Genomic DNA, 14,811 nt, shown 5'->3' with positions numbered 1-14,811 from the left:
TATTTAATGTTAGGTTTTGGAACTTAATATAAGTATGGATTCTCATGCAAAGAAGTTTTCTGCAAAATTGTACAGAGGATAAAAAGGAGCATCTTCAATTTTGATGTCTTGATGTAAGATGAATGCTCAGAACATTCGTATGAACTTATTCCACTGAAGGAATATATGGACTTGGCTATGCTTATTCACAGAACATCTTATTTGAGTAAATTATATGATATGTTCAAAATGTACACTGGTAGGGAGAATGAGAGTAAAATCAATTCACTTAGATTACACAAAAATAGATCAAATTAAGTAAGATTAAAAACAAGACTAAATGCATTGTCATTTGTAAGAAGCAGCGAACAAAAATGTGTTTGTAAGATACATAGAAAATAAGTATAAAACTAATCATATTATTCACCTCTGAATCCTATCTTAAACTTTAGTGACAATTAAATTATTAGGCAATAGCTAATGTTATGGCTTGATTAATATCTCCAAGTCTGCTTCTCCTTAGCCACTCATTTTATTTGCATACCTGGCCAAAAATCATGGAAAACTCCAAAAATGTTTTTGTTAACAAACTCATGAATGATTCAAAAAGAAAGTAGAGTTAAAAATTGATTTTGAAGAGAGGAAAATGTGAGATTTTTTGCAGTAGTCTGAATTTGTGATGGAAGCTTAGTGATAGTTTTTGTTGTTATTGTTGTTGTTGTTTGGCAATTGTGGAGCTTGAACTCAGGGCCTAAGTGCTGTCCTTGTGGTCTTTTGCTCAGGGCTAGCACTCTACTACTTTGAACCACAGCTCCACTTCCAGTTTTGGAGTGGTTATTAGAGATAAGAGTCTCATGGGGACATTTTTGACCTGGTGGCTTTGAACCACAATTCTCAGATCTTAGCTTCCTGAGTAGCTAGAATTAGAGACATGAGCCACTAGTGCTCAGCATCAGCAGTATTTTTAAAATAATGTTTTAAGTGATTTTTGAGAGAATATTATTCTAGAACAATTATTTTGTGAATCTCTTATTGTAAGTATCAAAACTTCATTTACAATTATTTGCTATTTTTTCCTCTTGATGTGAAATATCAAAATTATTACTAGTACTGACATCTTACTTAAAATCAACTTCTCTCAAGCTTAACTAGCAAATAGATACAGTCTTGTCTGATGTGGAATCTGAATGATGTAGCATTTTCTCCACGAACACTTCAGTAAACTGTAAAAATTTTAGTAAATTATTATAATAAATGTTGATACTTGAGAGAGAGAGCTTGCCCTCTAAGCACATATGGCTACTACTATTCAGCACAGCTCTACAAATACGGGGATTCTGTTTTCTTTTTTTTTCCTTTGTTTTGAAAGATTTTTTTAAATATATATTTTTATTGTAAAGAGACTGTCTGAAGAGGTTGCAGTTACATGGATAAAGTAATAAGTACATTTCTTATCAATCATTCCTACTCCCTCCTTTGTTTTTCTCCTACCATCTCTTCCCTCCCCAATTCCCCAATCCTTCCTCCTCCTCCCACCTCCCACCCCTCACCCCTGAAATTGTAAAGTTCATTTTCCACATAGTGTCTTGTACATCTCATTGTTACAATGGGTCAATCTGTATCCTTATTTCAGCATTTTGTTATTTCCCTTCCCCTCCTCAAATTAGACAAGTTATATACAACATTTAGGGCAACAGAATCAAATACAGTGATAACAGGGGTTATACCATGGGCGAAGACATACAAAAGGAACAAAAAAAAATCACATAGTACATTACAAGTACCTTAAAAACAACAGAAACAAAGATAAAACCTCTTGTGTCCCTATATTGGGGTTCATTTCGCTTAGTATCATCTTATATGGTCGTATGTACATAACTTTTGAGCTTTGCTGCTTGTCCTAGACATATACTAGTTATTGGAAATAAGGGAAACCATGGGACCTATGTTTTTGGGGCCTGGCTTACATCAGTTAATATAACTTTTTGCAAGTCTTTCCATTTCCTAACAAATGGGGTGGTGTCATGCTTTCTGATGGAGGCATAGAATTCCATTATATATATATATATATATATATATATATATATATATACATATATATATATATGCCTCATTTTCTTGATCCATTCATCTACTGAGGGACATCTGGGTTGGTTTCATATCTTAACTATGGTGAATAATGCTGCGATAAACTTAGTGCTGGTAACTTTAGTATCACTTTGTTTGTGATCATTTGGGTAAATGCCCAAAAGTAGGATTGCTGGGTCAAAGGGGAGCTCTATGCAGTAGTGCTTGGTTGAACAAGTTTACACTCCCACCAGTAATGCAGTAGGGTTCCTTGCACCAGAATCAACTCCAAATTCATCAAAGACCTCGAAGTCAAAGCAGACACCTTGAAAACATTACAGGAAGGAATAGGAGAAACTCTCGGGCTCCTGGGCACAGCCTGAAATGATCTTAATAAAGACCGAGAATACAACAAAGCAAAGAAAGGTTGGACAAATGGGATTGCATGTAACTTCAGAGCTTCTGCATGGCAAAGGACATAGCTAGCAAGATCAATAGAAAGCCCATGGATTGGGAGAAGATCTTCACTAGCCATACAACAGACAAGGGCCTCATATCTAAAATATGCTTAGAACTCAAAAAATTAACTTCTCCAACAACAAATCTTCAAAACACCCATCCGATTAATAAGTGGGCTAAAGAGATATTTCTCTGAAGAGGAAATAAGAACGGCCAATAGACACATGAAGAAATGCTCAACTTCTCTGGCCATAAAAGATATGCAAATCAAAACAACATTGAAATTTCTCCTCACCCCAGTTAGAATGGCTATAATCAAAAATGGTTACTATTTATAACGTTTACATTGGCAAATATCTTCAGATTATTTTACCTCCATAGGGTTATTTACAATTGTACAGTGTTTTGTATCTTTTTATAGATCAAATCTAAATCATTTCAACTATTCTCTTTGATATATCATTAGATAAAATTTTATATGAATATTCGACAGAAAAATTTGTATCCTATATCTTTATTCATGCCTTTACTCATCCATACATATGTAGGCAAATATATATACACAAAAATTAATTATTAAATTGTATATAAATATTAATATGTATGTTCTCATATTTATATTGTGTCTCATCTTATTTTCAGCTGAATAACTTTATATAATGAAAACAAATAGAATAACTATAAAATAATTAATGTTATATTCTGAACAGTAGTGTTTCATTTAATTTTGATCTGAATATAGAATCATTATGAACATCTAACTGAAATTATATGTGTGTAGGTTTATTGTACTGTATTGAACATGATGAGGTAAAATTCTTTCATTCATTGTGGGTAATAAGTTCTAACCACACAGGCATTTTACACAGAATGAAAAAGGTAAGTAAACATGTCTCCTAGCTGATTTGGGGAATAAAGCATTTCCTTAAAGTGTTTTATATCAGGACAAGAGAGTTTTTCCATGTTGGTTGTTGCAGTTGCTATATTCTTTTTTTTTTTTAATTGTATTTTATTTTATTTGAGAACATACTGTACAGAGGGGCTACAATTACATGGGCAGGATAATGCATACATTTCTTACCAAGCATTGCAGCCTCCTCCTTTGTTTACCCTTCACTTCCCTTCCCCGCCTCCCCCCTCCCCCCACCAAATTTTACCCCCTCCCCCCACCCAATTATACCCCCCTCCCCCCCACACACCGACATTGTAAAGCTGGTTTTGACATGACATTTTGTACTTCTCATTGTTGCAACAGGTCCACCTGAATCCTTAAACGACTTGTTTGTCCCCATCTCCTCCACATGTTATACTGACATCAAATATAGTGAAAGCGGGGGTTACACAGTGGGGGAGGGACATACAAAGCAACAAAGAAATAATCTTATAAATGTGTTAGAAACACATGCATGAAAGAAACGAAAACATTAAAATACATATTTAAGGGTTCATTTTCCTAACATCACATTATCTGACCTTTTCCGCTTGACTCATACCTATACTAGATATTGCAAATAAGGGAAACCATGGGACCTATGCTTCTTTGGGCCTGGCTTACTTCACTTAATATAATTTTTTCCAAACCTTTCCATTTCCTAACAAATGGGGCAATGTCATTCTTTCTGATGGAGGCATAGAATTCCATTGTGTATATATACCACATTTTCTTGATCCATTCATCTACTGAGGGGCATCTGGGTTGGTTCCATATCTTAGCTATGGTAAATAATGCTGCAATAAACATAGTTGTGCTGGTAGCTTTAGTGTGGTCTTGTTTGTAAACATTTGGGTAAATGCCCAAAAGGGGGATTGCTGGATCATAGGGGAGATCTATGTGAAGTCTTTTGAGGAACCTCCATACTGCTTTCCAAAGTGGTTGAACAAGTTTACATTCCCACCAACAATGAAGTAAGGTTCCTTTCTGTCCACATCCCCTCCAGCATCTGTTGTTGTTAGAGTTCTTGATTTTTGCTGTTCTAACTGGAGTGAGGTGATATCTCAATGTTGTTTTGATTTGCATTTCTTTTATGGCTAGGGATGTTGAACATTTCTTCATGTGTCTATTGGCCATCCTTCTTTCTTCTTCAGAGAAGCTTCTCTTTAAGTCTTTCACCCACTTATTTATTGGGCAGTTGTTTCTTTGAGGATTTGTTGTTGGGTGGTTTAATTTTTTGAGTTCCAAGTATATTTTAGATATGAGACCCTTGTCCATTGTATGGCTATTAAAGATCTTCTCCCAATCGGTGGGCTTTCTATTGATCTTGCCAGCTATGTCATTTGCCCTGCAGAAGCTCTGCAACCGTATGCAATCCCATTTGTCCAACCTTTCTTTGATTTGTTGTGCTTCCGGGTCTCTATTCAGAAAATTTCGGCCTAAGCCAAGGAGACCTAGGGTTTCTCCTATTCCATCCTGTAATGTTTTCAGAGTGTCTGCTTTGAGTTCAAGGTCTTTGATCCATTTGGAGTTGATTCTGGTGCAGGGTGATATATAAGGATCTAGCTTTAGTTTTCTACATGTAGTTAACCAATTTTGCCAGCACCATTTACTGAAAAGGCTGTCTTTCTTCCATTCTATTGTTTTAGCTTCCTTATCGAAGATTAGATGGCTATAGGTCTGTAGGTTCATTTCTGGGTTTTCAATTCTATTCCATTGGTCCTGAAGTCTGTTCTTATGCCAATACCAAGCTGTTTTGATTACTATGGCTTTAAAGTAGAGTTTGAAATTTGGTATTGATATTCCTCCAGCAGTGTTCTTTCCGTTGAGGAGCGTTTTTGCTATTCGGGGTCTTTTATTGTTCCATATGAATTTTTGGATTGCCTCCTCTATTTCCTTGAAGAATGAGGGTGGAATTTTGATAGGTATCGCATTGAATTTGTAGATAGCCTTGGGAAGTATTGCCATTTTCACGATGTTAATCTTGCCAATCCAGGAGCATGGGAGGTTTTGCCATTTTTTAAGTTCTGTGTTGATTTCCTTTTTCAAGATTTTAAAGTTTTCATCATAGAGGTCCTTCACTTCTTTGGTTAAGTTAATTCCTAGGTATTTTATTTTTTGTGGGGCTATTACAAATGGAGTTGCTTTCCTAATTTCAGCCACACTTTTCTCATTGTTGGCATACAGAAAAGCCATTGATTTTGGGGGGTTAATTTTATAACCTGCTACTTTGCCAAAGTTTTGAATCAGCTTGAGTAATTTGGGAGTGGAGTCTATGGGATTCTTTAAATACAAGATCATGTCATCTGCAAAGAGGGAGAGTTTTATTTCTTCTTTCCCTATTTGGATCCCCTTTATGTCTGCATCTTGTCTTATTGCTGTAGCTAGGCATTCTAATACTAGATTGAAGAGAAGTGGAGAGAGTGGGCATCCTTGTCTTGTTCCTGAGTTAAGAGGAAATGGCTTTAGTTTTTCACCATTGAGTATAATGCTGGCTGTAGGTTTGTCATATACAGCCTTTATTGTATTGAGGAATGTTCCATGGATTCCTAATTTTTCCAGAACCTTCATCATAAAGGGGTGTTGGATCTTGTCAAATGCTTTTTCTGCATCTATTGAGATAACCATGTGGTTCTTATTCTTGCTCCTGTTGAGGTGATGAATAATATTAAGTGATTTGCGTATATTGAACCAGCTTTGCATCCCTGAAATGAATCCTGTTTGATCATGGTGTATGATTTTTTGGATGAATTGTTGAAGTCGATTGGCCAAAATTTTGTTGAGAAGTTTTGCATCAATGTTCATCAAAGAAATGGGTCTATAGTTCTCTTTCTTTGATGAGTCCCTGCCTGGTTTTGGGATGAGGGTTATGATGGCTTCATAGAATGAGTTCGGTAGTGAGCTTTCTCTTTCAATTTCATTGAAGAGTTGGAGGAGTATTGGTGGGAGCTCTGCTTTGAAGGCCTTGTAAAATTCCACTGTAAAACCATCTGGTCCTGGACTTTTCTTAGCTGGGAGGTCTCTTATTGCTGTTTCTATTTCAATGCTTGATATGGGCCTGTTAAGCTGGTTTAACTCATCTTGGTTTAGTTTTGGCATGTCAATATTTGCTAGGAAAAGGTCCATTTCTGTCAAGTTCTCAAACTTATTAGCATAAAGTTTTGAGAAGTATTCCCTTATAATGTTCTGAATCTTGGTTGTTTCCGTGGTGATGTTTCCATTCTCATCTCTGAGTTTATTAATTTGGGTGTGTTCTCTCCTTTTTCTGATAAGGTTTGCTAAGGGTCTGTCAATTTTGTTAAGTTTTTCGAAGAACCAACTCTTTGTTTTGTTGATTCTTTCTATAGTTTTTTTGGATTCTAATTCATTTAATTCTGATTTAATTTTGATTATTTCTTTCCATCTACTGGATTGGGGTTTATCTTGCTGCTCTTTTTCAAGGAGGTTTAGATGTGTCATTAAATTGCTAGTTTCCGATCTCTCCAATTTGTTGATGTAGGAGCTCAGAGCTATAAACTTGCCTCTGAGTACTGCCTTTGCTGTGTCCCAGAGGAGGTGGTAATTTGTGTGTTCATTTTTGTTGAATAGCATGAACATTTGAATTTCCTTTCTAATCTCTTCCATGACCCACTCATGATTCAGCAGTGTGTTGTTCAGCCTCCATGTGGTACCGGACTTTCTTTGGTGGCTTTTGGTGTTGAGTTCTAATTTTATTCCCTTGTGGTCAGAGAGAATGCAAGGTATAACTTCAATGTTTCTGAATTTAGACAAGTTTGCTTTGTGGCCTAAAATGTGATCTATTTTAGAAAACGTTCCAAGTGCTGCTGAGAAGAACGTGTATTCTGATGCTGCTGGGTGAAATGTTCGGTAAATGTCTGTTAAGTCTAGTTGATCTATGCAGCTGTTTAGATCTGCGGTTTCTCTGTTGAGTTTTTGCCGAGTTGATCTATCTAGTGGGGAGAGTGGTGTGTTAAAATCCCCAACAATTAATGTCTTTGGATCTATATGGGATTTGAGGGAAAGTAGTGTTTCTTGGATAAATTTGGGTGCTCCATTGTTTGGCGAATAGATATTTAGAATTGTAATATCCTCCTGAAGGAGAGATCCTTTAATTAGTATGTAGCGACCTTCTTTATCTCTTCTCACGAATTTTAATTTGAAGTCTATTTTATCTGATATTAGGATTGCAACTCCCGCCTGTTTATGAGGGCCGTTTGCTTGGTAGATTTTGTTCCAGCCTTTAACCTTGAAAATATGTTTGTTTTTACAGGCAAGATGTGACTCCTGCAGGCGCAGTTGCTATATTCTTTAGTTTAATTAATTTATGTCAGCTGTGGGGCCTGAACTTTGTGCCTGGGTGCTGTCCCTCAGCTCTTCAGCTCAAGGCTAGTGCTTTACCACTTGAGCCACAGTATCACTTCTGGCTTTTTCTACTTATGTTGTGCTGAGGAACCAAACCCAGGGCCTCATGCATGAGAGGCAAGCCCTCTACCACTGAGCCACCTTCCCAGGCCCTAATTTATTTTTGTAACTGAAAAATGCACTTGTCTTTTTGTAATATGTCTTGGTATATGTATGTATGCATCTATGTATGTATGTTCTGGATTATCTAAACCCAGCTATATGATGTGTGCCTATTACTTAACATACTTATTATTTTTCTATTGAGAGAGCAGTTAAAATATACTAAGTAATGCTCATGTGAACAACATATGTGATCACTGCAAATACAAAAGAGCTCTTGAAGTTGTTCCTTGTGCTACTTAATCTTTGGTCATTTAACAAACACCCCCAGTGCTCCACTGACATACACATCTCCAGCTTCTGTTAACTGCTGTTCTTTGTTTCTTCAATTTTGTTTATTCCACATGCAAATGAGATTGCTAACATTTGTCATTTGTGCCTAGCATATTTTACTTTTACTTATGAGAAAAAAATAGACAATAAAATTTAAAATGTATAAAAGCCAGGTCATTATATAATGATAAAAGGATTGACTGAGCAATAGATATAAGTATAAATACATAGTCACATATATTACACCAGATAAATGTAAGATACAATGAAAGACTCTTACAAATTACCACATTGAATAAGGAACAAATGGAAAATATAAGCAGACAAAGAGTGACTGAGGCTATTGAGCCATTACTGACAGTGTGCCATCAAATTCTAGAGCCTGATGAATTTATTGTCAAATGTTATAAAACATTTGAAGAACTCCTACAATCCTCTTTAGACTATTCTACATTATTATATATGAAGGCATTCTAAATTCACTGAGTGAAACCTGAAATACCCTTAGATTAACACCAAAAACACCAGCCTTAGGAAGAGAGGTGCAATTACTACTAGCCTTAGGAACATAAGTGACAAGTAACCTCTTTAAATACTACCAAACTGAACTCAACAGCAACTTAAAACAATCAGGTGTGATTCATCCCAGGATTGAAGCATAAATAAACATTTGCAAATCAGTAAATGTTATATATTATGTTAACAGAAAGTAAGGCAAAACCTGTGATGATTTCAAGAAATGCAAAATTAGCATTCAATAAAATTAAACATCTATTCCTGATAACAACTTCCAATAAATTACAGAAGGAAGGTGCATTCCTCAACATGATAAAAGTTGTTTGTGGAAATCCCATAGCCAACATTATATTGAGAATAATCTGTTTCTTTAAGATTTGAAACAAAACAAGTTTGCTCACTTTACCTCTGGTATTCAATACAGTACTAGACTTTTCAATTAAAACTACAGTAAAAATTCAGAGCATATTAGCATTAGAATAGCAGCATTTGTTGCAAATTTAATTTGCAATGAATGTAGTCTTAAATGTAGTACTTAAAATTTGAGAACAATAGAAGAAAATATGGAAAAATGTATTACTGGAATGAAAAAAATGTTAGAAAGGAAATAAAAATAAAAGTATTCAGATTGAATTGTATCTAAGGAATATATACCAAAAGAAAGCAATATGAAGAGACAACCTAATCACTGGAGGAAAATATTTCAAGATATACTATTCTAAGGAAAAAAATATTCAAAACTATGAGGAACTCAATAGTACAAGTAAAAAACCAGGCTGTTTATTATAACAGAGTTTGGGCTAAAACATATTATATAGGTTTAAATTTTAATTGTACACCAATAAAGTTTTTGCTCCTATTCTCCATTTTATATCTTATCATATTAAATAAAAATTATTTATATCGAGCTGGGAATTTGGCTTAGTGGTAGAGTGCTTGCTTAGCATGGATGAAGCCCTGGGTTCAATTCTTCAGTACCACATATACAGAAAAAGCTGGAGGTGGCACTGTGGCTCAAGTGGTAGAGTGTTAGGAACAGTGCTGAGGACCTAAGTTCAAGCCCCAGGACTGGAAAAAAATATATCCATATAAGAAAATTTAATGTACATAGATATATTTTAACCTCAAAGTACCTGATAATTCAGAGCCATCAGCTATCTGTATATTTCTGTATTATTTTCTATGCTTTATATCTTTTTTCATATTTCATGTATGATCTGAATTATAAATTCATAATCTAAGTATTATACACATATATGATAATATCCTTTGCTGTTCAATTGTGAAGGTATTTTTTTCTGTTAACCTGGAATCTTCTTATTTTCTGTACTTACATTGTACATAGCAATTTCCTTTAAAGGCAGAATTCTCATATTCTTTTTCTATGCATTGGTAATACCTCATTATGATCATGATTGGCAGTTATTGGTGATTAGTTATTATTCCATATAGCTGTCTTCCACCTTATGTTGCTGTGAAAAATGTCTATTAAGGATTTTCCATATTTATTTAGATTTTCTAGAGCCAAGTAATTTTATTATACAATTGTAAAGATACCTAGTTTAAGAAACATAATGTGTTTTTTACAATGTAAAAAGCAGGCATAAGGAGGAAGAATATATACTTCTGGAATGAATCTCACAATGCGTAAAGGACAAAGAGATTGTGACTTACTCATGAAGAATTCCTACGGCAGAGAAAAGACATTTTCTAGGCACCAAATGCCATTAGATAACAAGTTAGATGAGGGTTACTTTCAGTCTAGCATTGGTTTTTCTTTCTTTTTTTTTTTGTTGGTCGTGGGGCTTGAACTCTGGGCCTGAGCACTGTCCCTCAGCTCTTCAGCTCACGGCAAGAGCTCTACCACTTGAGCTACAGCGCCACTTCCTAGCATTGGTTTTTAAGTAATAAATTTTCATTATTAAATATACTAGCTAATTAAACAAAATGGATCAGTTATATAAAAATGATAAACATGTAATAGGATCCCAGTAATTTGATTAATTGGGAGTATATAATGGCATAATTATAGATTTCAGTCCTATTTTAACAATTTCTATTGTGTTTGACACACTTTTAATTATGAGATGCCCATTTTCATTTTCTTTGTTAATTGCCTCTCTCTTCTGTTGCTTTATAATACTTATTCACTGTTTTGTTATTTTGGATAACAAATGCTATTTATTTTAAAAAGGGTTTTATTTTAAAGGACATTCACTTTTAGACTGTGAAATGCACTCTTGTCACTGTGACAAAATTTACAATTGGAAAGACACTGATTTTCAATTATAAATCATTAATATTGCAATTTTGAGCCATCTATTAATGACATGTATCTATTATATTTTTTATAGAAGTGAGACAGTTTAAAGAAACTTCAAACTTATGAAATATTGTTTTTATTATATTAAATCTTTGGATCCTAGTTCCAATTTATTTTGGGCTCTGATTTTATAAACAGGTAAAACATACTTGCCTCATTAAAAAATTATTACCTCTCCAACATCAAGATCTGCACAGAATACACTGCATTTGTATGTCTGTATGAATGCAACCAGGTGTACATTCTTAATTGTGTTAGAAAATGAGAAAAGGGAGGTTTCATTTGAGCTCCTGAAACTGTATCCATGAACTTTTATGTTGCAACATAAGCCACAATATATATTCTCAATATAAGCCACAATATATATTCTGTGAAATCCACAGACAAGATAGTTCAGTTACTGATATTAGAATATTAATCAAAAACATTTTCTTATTTTGTGCACTGCACTTAAATGTTAATGAAATCCTGCTTTTCAAGTTATATCCACAAGCACATATTAGATAAAACCATGTTATCAAGAATAAAGAAAAATAACTGCTTTTACACTTTATAATGTGTAACAAATTTAGGTATTTAAGACGTTACTATTGCTCAGATAATATGATAATTTATTCAAAGAAATAATCAACCTTGTGTACACTTTGGTAAATCATTTCTTTTTATTTCAAATGTCAACTGAACTGTAAATGCTGACATTTTGAATGAAAGAAAGTAAAGATGAAAATGAGTTAAAAATGCTTATCAAATATCTTAGGCCAAGTTGCCAGGATCCTAACTTTTAATGTATGTTTAGCTGTATTAATTCCATTAAGATTTGAGAAACTGGACTCCTATTCAGGAATCTATTAACTGTATCTGTATCTTGAAGAGTTTCCTTTGTGTTTCTTTCTGGTAGTTTTGAATTTTCAGGTCCCATATTAAGGTCTTTGATTCATGCTGAGTTGAATTTTGTGCAAGATTTGGATTTGCAAATGTATTCTATTTGTAAAATATATATGGTAAAGAAATGCATTCACAAATTAGATTCACTTACTTCTAAGATCTGATCATGAACTTTTTTTTCTAAAATCCTAAAATTATTTCATTATCTTCCTGATATTTGGTCACTCTTATTAGTAGCAACATCATGGATTCTCTAACAAATCGATCAGGACAATTTCTACAATTGTAGTTCTGAAATTTAGAGGTCCAACAATCACTGCAGTGACATATCCTTTATTTTCAAATGGACATAAAAAAATAGCCAGAATTCAGGACCCAAAGAAAAGTCACTGATGTGGTAAGTACATAAATTTACAAAAAAGTATTCTGAAAAATTATATGCACTATTACATATAAGAAGTACACATAATATTTTATGTATCTGAATATTTTTCTGGTATTTGCACTAAATTTTTATTTCATCTTTCTTACCATAATAGCACTTATTTTACAGTCTGTTGTCTGACAGTGTGAAGAATCTGATAGATATGCATATGATATATATACAGATATCTATCTAGATCTATATCTAGATGTATCTACTATATTCTTCATTCAGAAACAAGCATAATTAACTACATAATTGGTTATTATTCTCTGATCAAAACTCTCCTTTGTTATCTATACCAGAAATTATCACTCTAATTGCTACATTGTAGTAGTATTTTATTGTGACTGGGTTAGCAACAATTCCAATAATTTGGAACCATGATCCTTAGTCTCTGTATTTCTTGTCTTCAATATTCAGTCATCTTGGAACTCCATTACCTTTGTAGAGATTGTATAGAACTAAGTAAAGACAGGCATTTTACTTCTGACTCAAAGAAATATTGTTTTCTTCAGTTACGGGCCTGCATGCTTACAAACTGAATTAGTTAGATGTAAAAGTTGAATAGAGATTAATAATTTTATTTTTTATTGTAGATAGTTTATATCTATTGATCTCATAGAAGGTATGGTTAAGAGGTTGGTGGCAAGAGCATAGGATATAGTGAACATAGTCAACCTTTAACTTTTAACTATTAGTACTTTTATTATCCTTTTTCTACAAGGATCTTTAAAAAATAAATCTACCTGGAGAAAATGTGGACAATTCCTTGAATATGCTAGAAAAAGTATTTTCAGTTTACCAGAATGTAATATTTCTTCTCATTAAGATGAGAAGAAATGTGTGTGTGTGTGTGTGTGTGTGTGTGTGTGTGTGTGGCGCGCGGGGGTGGGGGGTGTCCAGGGCCTTGAACTCAGAACCTAAGTGATGTCCCAGAGCGTTTTTATTTTGCCCAAGGTTAATGCTTTACCACTTGAGCTACAGCTACAATCCTGTATTGTTTTGATGGTTAATTGGTGATGAGTCTCACAGACTTTGCTGCCCAGACTGGGTTGGAACTGTGTTTCTCAATTTTCAGCCTCCTGAATAGCTAGATTATAAGAGCGAGCCACTGGTGCCCAGCCAATACACCAGGTTTAATAGCAGCAATTGCGCCTCATGTCACCAAAAGGAAAATTTACATGGTGATAAAATTGCTTCCAATATTAAACAATACCTGTTAAATCCATCACTACAATATATCTTCGAATTATATTTTGTATCAACTGATATGTATAGAGAAATATAGATAGATACACACAATATCATATTTATTTATTTATTTATTATTGTGAAAATACTGTACAGAGGGGTTACAATTAATGGGCAAGGTAATGAGTACATTTCTTATCAAGCATTGTAGCCTCCTCCTTTGTTTCCCCTTCCCATCCCTTCCCAATATCATATTTTTAAAGTAGTCTACCGCTTGAGCCACAGTGCCACTTCTGGTCTTCTAGTTGTTTATTGGAGACAAGTGTCTCATGGACTTTCTTGCCTGGGCTGGCTTTGAACCATGATAGTCAGATCTCGGCCTCCTGAGGAGCTAGGATTACAGGCATGAGCCACCGGTGCCCAGCTTACACATTCACTTTACTTATGTAGTGAATTATTTGTCAAGGAAATCCATGGCTTTCCAAAATAGTCACAAGTTTTCTTCTTTGTGCCACATATATGTGTACATACATATACACATATATACACTTAAGAGTTCATTATTTCCTCTTTATTGTATACTGGTGAAATTTGGCAACTCAGCTTTACAGATCCCGAATCCTTATTAAATAAATTATTAAATTAGCCATTGGAGCCATCAAGAGTGCTCAAATTGACCTGTCACAATTTACCTCAAATTTGAACACAACTCTGTATTAATGCATGTTCTCCTCACATAATATTTTCACACATATAGTCTTCTATCTTACAATTTCAAATCCATTCATTCCAATTCACGCAGTTCAGACTGGCATGACTTTGTAATCTTTCTGTACATACAACTTTTTCTCTGAAAGAAAATTTTTCACTCCTCCCTTTCAATCAGGATGTGATTATAATTTTCTTCATGTCTTAAAAGAGTACTGATCAATATCATTTTTAAACTTATGAGTTTCTCCTTATGAGAAGATACACACAAGATACTTATGGTAAGGTAAGCTAGTTTCTCCCTGGAATTAAAAAAAAATCTTTCAGCAGAAGATTCTTACAGCCTCTATCATTATTTATGTCAATGTCATTGTCATTATTTCCTTGGTTTTCAAAATAGATTGTATCTGAATTTCTGAAAAGTAAGAGAAAGAATAAAACCTGAAAACATAATCAGAATCAATTGAAATGTTGTCTGGTTTTCACACCGGAGCAGTGTTTTCTTCCTTCTCAACATCCTGTTTTCTA

Source organism: Dipodomys merriami, unplaced genomic scaffold (genome assembly GCF_024711535.1).
Source record: "Dipodomys merriami isolate MVZ:Mamm:240054 unplaced genomic scaffold, mDipMer1.0.p SCAF_20, whole genome shotgun sequence".
In the NCBI taxonomy this organism is placed as follows: Eukaryota; Metazoa; Chordata; class Mammalia; order Rodentia; family Heteromyidae; genus Dipodomys; species Dipodomys merriami.
This window is presented reverse-complemented; position numbering follows the sequence as displayed.